The following is a 6,000-nucleotide window of genomic DNA, read 5'->3' on the forward strand; positions in this document are numbered from 1 at the left end:
ACATCTTCAGGAAATGCCTGAAACGTGACTTCTTTCTCCAGTTCAAGAATCAACAGAAAATTAAAGTTTAATGAACTGCCTAACTCATTATTTGTTCATGAATTGATAAAAATCTTTAAAAACAAATCCACCCAAATTTCCAATAAACTAAAAAAATAAATTTCTAAAACATTCTTTTCACTAAATGCTGAAAAGACAAAACCCTGACAACATATGTGGGAAATTCAAAAAGCTCATGGAAACGTGGAATTAAAGCACAGATTTATCTTAGTGCAAAAAAAAAAAAATCTGAAATCCATGCATATTTTTTCCATCATCATATGCACTTTCTGAGAACTTATATAAGTTTATTGGTTTACAAAAATAAGTTTTTGAAGATCATCTTTTTTTAATCTGAAGTAATAACTATTGTCAAGAGCTCACTTTCAATGGCAAATTCTTATTAACTATTACATACCTTTAGTTAGGATAAATAAGTGATCATTCAATAAAACAGTAGTGAAATTAACAATCAAATCAAGGTTAGCAACTTTGTTGCTTAGAAGTTAGTGGAATATAAATCATATCAAGTATGAAAAATGAACAAGATGCTTAACAAAACAAAAGCTGGAGTAAATTGAATCGAGCACTTCTCACAAATGACCTCATTTTAAAAAATACATGTGTATAGAATCCCTAACCTGCCAGAGCCATTACTGCAGCAGTGATAAGCAGAGGTCAGCTGAGAGACAAACTGACAATGGTAAGTGAAAGCTGGACGTAATAAAAAAAAATAAGGATTTTTCCCCCTCAACTCAACCCTTGAATTTTGACTCAAATACCAAGAGAAGCAACTACAATAATTCTCTAAAATAAAAACCCTGACAGGGGGTTGAGGAGTTGGGAATGTAACTCCCACAGACTACAGATCCTTACTCCCCAACTCACCATCTAACAAAATGGGGAAGACAATGACAAGAAACTCTTGTCAGCCAGCAAAGAAAGCTCCCATTCAGTGCTAAGCCTCCTGCCCCTGGAAAACACACTCCTGGAAGCGAACCCAAAACCACGAGCTCCAACTGCTCCGTGCCGAACGGCCTGAGCGGCGGCCAAACGCCGTACACGCTGTCCCGAGCCGCACGGAAGGGCATGCGGAGTTCTGCATTCTCCCCTTACAACTTGTACCTTGCCGAGCTTTCGCCACCACTGCGGAAACCCATTTATGCCACGAGGCCGTGATGTCCCCACCCTGGCTCGCTGCACCCAGAGAGAGCAACCCGCTGCACCCTAACCTCTCCTCGACCCCTCTCCCGCCTTGCCCGTCTCCCCAAAGGACTTCTTCTGCAATCCCGAGTGTCGGCTCCCTCTCTGCATCGCCGGGGCACCTCTAGGGACGGCGCAGTGCCAAGTGTCTGTCCCGGGCAGGCACCCGAGCAGCGACCCCTAACACCCACTCCCAGCCGGCTTCCACTGGCACCGCAAGAATCCAGATCACCTGTGTGGGACCAGGCGAGCAGGGAGGGGTCCAAGGCGCTGGCTTGCCCACCCCGGGTGGGAGCGCCCAGGAGGCAGGTGACGGCGGCGAGCGCCCGTCCACACCCATGGGGCGGCCACCCCGCGCGCGCGCGCGGCAGGCGCCACCGGCGGCGGGACGCTCCGTTATCCTCGCCCTCCGCCGGCCCGCCAGGTGAGCGAGTCTCCATCGCGCCCCACGGCGGCTCGGGGCTCGCCCTCCTCGGACTCGTCCAAGTCCTCCGGCCGCCCGGGTCCCGGAAGGCCAAGTTTTCGCTCCCGCCCCGCGGTTGGCGACTTGCTCCGGGCGCCACCCGGCTCTCGGAGAGGGGGGGTCCCGTCGCCTGCTCGGGGTGGGGGAGAGCCGGAGCGGGACCTGTCACCCCCCCACACACACACACACACACCTTGGGCGGGAAACAAAAGCCGAGTGAGAGGGGGCGAGCGGGCGCGACCCGCGTCTCGCCTCCGCCGAGGAGGACCGTGTGGCGGGAAGGTGGAGAGCCGCTCCCGCTCCGCGCCCCTCAGCCGGGCGCACCCGGCCGGGCGGCCACGGCGGGCGGCGGCGCGGCCAGAGGGCTTCCCCGCCACCGGGAGGTTTGGAAAGGGGGAGCCCTCCGGCGCGCACGCCTCGAGGACTCCCAATCCCCGCGCCCCGACGCGCCGCTCCCTCCCCGGGGGCTGAGGAGAGGAGGGGGAACGGCGGGCGGCCTCCGCAGGACCGGGAACCAGGGGAACTGGGCTCACAGGACCCCCGCGGCCGCCCACCTCAGCCCTGCGGCCATGGCGCCGGTACCTGTCGCCACGGTGCCTGGCCAGCTCCTTCTCGCTCCTTCTCGCTCGCCCGCCCGCGCGCCGCCGCCGCTCGCCCCTCAGCCCGCCCAGCAGGCAGCCCGCGCGCCGGACACCGCAGCCCGAGACTGGCAGCGCCCGCGAGCCGGCCCGAATCCCCCGGGCAGCGCCCGGCACGGTCCCGCCCCCGCCGGCCGCAGGACCCGCCTTCTATAGGGCCGCGGGGCTGTCAGTCCGCCCCCAAAAGGCGCGCGGGCTGTCGCTCGGCTGATCCGGATTGGTGGCCGCGCGCGGTCCATGCAAATGAGGCCCCGCCCACGCGCATTTGCATCTCCGCCTCCCCACACCAGCAGCCCACGTGTCTCTCTGGCCCTTGCCCTTTGTGAGGGCTGGAGACAAGGGATGGTGGAAACTGACCGACGCCCCCTCGCATCATCCCTTACCTCCACAGAAACGAACGCCCAAGCCGGCTGGTTGACTTCACATCTCTGGAACCCGTGTCTCTTCCCGTCTGGCCGGCGGGCCTGCCCAGAGAATGGAGAAGGGGGCAGGCAGGCCTGTTTGTGTTAGGTGAAGTAGTCCAGGTTGGCTCCCAAGAAACAACGCCTTAAAGCTGGGGGTGCTCAGGCCAGGGCCCGAGGAAAATCCCTCCTCAGGAGCCAGGTCCCTTTGGGTGCCCAGAGACACCCACCCCTTGGCCCGCAAGCCCCTGCAGGCCTTTCAAATCCACTATTATCAAGACAAAAGCAGGCCTGGAAAAGCGTCTGTATTCACCTTCAGCCTTCAAGCTTCCATCTCCTGAGCGCTGGTACCCCTGGGATGGGATGATTATCTCTGGAAATACAACGTCCCGTGGACAGCTTTACAACACCTGGCTCCTGGCTCTGACTCTGCTCCTGGCACACCATCCCATTCAACTCAAAGCCCTTGGTAAATCCATCAGCCATCGTGCTGTCTGGTGCCTTCGTCAGGATTTGGAGGGGTCAGGCGGTAGGAGGTTAGTGGCATTTGGCTAAGAGGCTAAAACACCAGGTCTTACTTGGGGTGCTGGGCCCCATCCCTGGCTGGGGCTCCCGGTTCCAGCTCTTTGCTCATACAGGCCTGGGGAGGCAGCAGTGATGTCTTAAGGCTGATGTGAAAGACGTGGTAGTTCCAGTTCCTGGCCCACAGTTCCTCTCACTAGCTCTGTCTCCCCTCAACCCCTTGTCCTTTCAAATAAAAAAGGAAAAAAAGGTGGTATATGTTGGTTTTTTTTTTTTTTTAAGGCCAGTAGAGCCAGCACTGAGACCTTCTTGGGGTCCCTGTCTCTTTTTTTGCCACCTGCTGTATAATTTCCACCAGATCAGATACAGTTACTCCCAATTCACCAGTCATCAACTGGGCTCAAATACCAACAGGTACAAAGCACCGTGCCATGTGCAAGGTAGGCCTCATCTCTCAAGGACTTGAGAGCAGTACACAGGGGCGTGCATGTACCTGACATTTCAGTGTCTCTCCCCTTACACAGATTGAGATGGTGTCTGCAAAGGGCAGAGCACAGGGCTCCAAGGACGCAGGGAGCAGCTTTGGCTGAGAGAGGCAGAGAAGTACTCACTGAAGAGGTGACATTAAAAACTGAGGCTGGGGCCCAGTGCAATAGCTTAGTGGCTAAATCCTCACCTTGTATCCACCAGGATCCCTTGTGGGCACTAGTTCGTGTCCCAGCTGCTCCACTTCCCATCTAGTTCCCTGCTACGACCTAGGGAAACAGCAGCGAATGGCCCAAATCTTTGGGACCCTGTACTTGCATGGGAGACCTGGAAGAAGTTCCTGGCTCCTGGCTTCAGACAGGCTCAGATCTGGCCATTGCAGCCACTTGGGGAATGAACCAGCAGATGGAAGATCTCTCTCTCTCTCTCTCCAAATCTGCCTTTCCAATTAAAAAAATAAATTAGTAAATCTTAAAAGGAAAAATCAGGCTGGCCAGACAGAGGGGTCCCTGTGGTGGGGGTAGGGTGCGCAGACGCTTGGCATGAACAAAGCATGCAGCTCCATGAGTGAAGGCCGAGCGAGGAGCAGTGGGCAGCTCCGCTGGGTCGTGTGGACAGGTCACATGCTGGAAGACAGAAGCACCCATGTATGCAGCTGCCAGGCTATGTTGTAACTCACCACGGCAAATAACAACAGGCCCTGTAGATACAGCTGCAGGTTTTTTTTTTTTTTTTTTTTTTTTTTTCTCTCTCTCTCTCTCTCCCTAGGCGGGAATCTGTGGAGAAGAACAGGCAGTCCCGCAGTTATGGGACTAGCTGTTACGGGACTGGCTAGCTCCACCCACTCCCCTAGGAAATCATCCTAGTCCCTGCACTTGCCCTGCCTGGCATTTGAAAACATTCGTGTTTGCATTTGTCCTAAATGTGGCTACCCTGCAGAATTCAAGGATGACATGGTGGGCTATGGTGGAGTCCAGCTCTACAGGCCCTGTTGTGAGTGACATCAGCGGTGTGTGACCTGTGTGGTCAAAAGGGCCCACAATTTAGGAAGTACCTGTGCTTGGATTAATGCTCTGCATCTGCTCTCTTGAAATTCTCAGTGTTATTTTTTAAGATTTTTAAAAATTTTTATTAGTAAGTGCAGATCAGATTTATAGAGAGAAGGAGAGACAGAAAGATCTTCTTCCATCCACCATTTTACTCCCAACTAGCCCCAATAGCCGAAGCTGAGCCAATCTGAAGCCAGGAGCCAGGAACCTCTTCTAGATGTCTTCCACGTGGGTGCAGGATTCCAAGGCTTTGGGCCATCCCAGGTCACAAGCAGGGAGTTGAATGGGAAGTGGAGCAGCCGGGACATGAGCCAGCGCCCGTATGGGATCGCAGCGTGTGCAAAGTGAGGATGTAGCCATTGAGCCATTGGACCTCTTAGTGATGTTTAAACAAAGGCCCTGCAGGTTTTATTTACCCCGAGTCCTGCAGGCGTTGTGTTCAGTTGTATCCATCAAGATCAACCGCCCCTGGCATGCTCATCCTTGCTGTTCAGACCACATCTCATTTTAAAGCACTTGGCAGGGCTGCCTGCCTCGTGTCACTTGCTTGTCATGATGGCAATGTAGGGATGATGGCCATGCCTTTTTATTCTCAATGCTGGAGAGCACTGTAGTTTGGTGGCCATCTCCAGGGACAGTTCAGGAAGCGGCAGCATCTGTACCTGAACTCAGCCTGCTGGAGCCCTGCCCACAGGGAAGTTATCTCTAATTTGCCTTCAGCAGCCTTTCAAAGGCAGCAGGGTGTGGTAAGGGCGGGACACATGGCAGAGTGGGCATGTGTCATTTCGCAGCTACCCAGCACCTTTTGAGTAGTTTCGCACTGGTTTGGAACACTCTTCAGCTATTATGTATTCAAATACTGCTTTTGTTCCTTTTCCTCTCTCTTTCGGGCTCCTATTGAAACACGTGTAAGCCACACTTCCTTCCTTTCTTTCGTGTTTTCTATCTTTCGTCCTTCCATGCTTTGTTCTAACAGGTTTCTTCCTTTTTTTTTTTTTTTTCAATTCACTAGACTTCTCTTTTCAGCTTAAAAAAAAAATGTTTTTAAAGTCACCCATTCAGCTCCATTTGGTTATTCTGGATTTTTCATTCCAGAATTTCCATTTGGTTCTTAGATCTGCTTTGCTTCCCCGTATCCTGTGTGTCCTGCTCTGGTTTCTAAGCTCACTCTTCTTCGACAGGGTCACTATCCTTGTCTT

The 6,000-nt window shown here is 53.6% G+C and overlaps 1 protein-coding gene across 1 annotated transcript in view; it reads right to left on the reverse strand.

Moving 5' to 3' along the window:
• The window catches only part of FKBP5 (FKBP prolyl isomerase 5), a 118,170-nt gene extending 115,780 nt beyond the window's left edge, over window positions 1-2,390 (reverse strand). The window contains exon 1 of the mRNA XM_040983242.1: window positions 2,288-2,390. The gene's annotated coding sequence lies outside the window, so the exon portion shown is untranslated. The remainder of the gene's footprint in view (window positions 1-2,287) is intronic.
• Window positions 2,391-6,000: the final 3,610 nt, after the last annotated feature.

The sequence above is a fragment of the Ochotona curzoniae genome, unplaced genomic scaffold, assembly GCF_017591425.1.
Source record: "Ochotona curzoniae isolate NIBS_2020 unplaced genomic scaffold, NIBS_Ocur_1.0 contig_3819, whole genome shotgun sequence".
NCBI lineage: Eukaryota > Metazoa > Chordata > Mammalia > Lagomorpha > Ochotonidae > Ochotona > Ochotona curzoniae.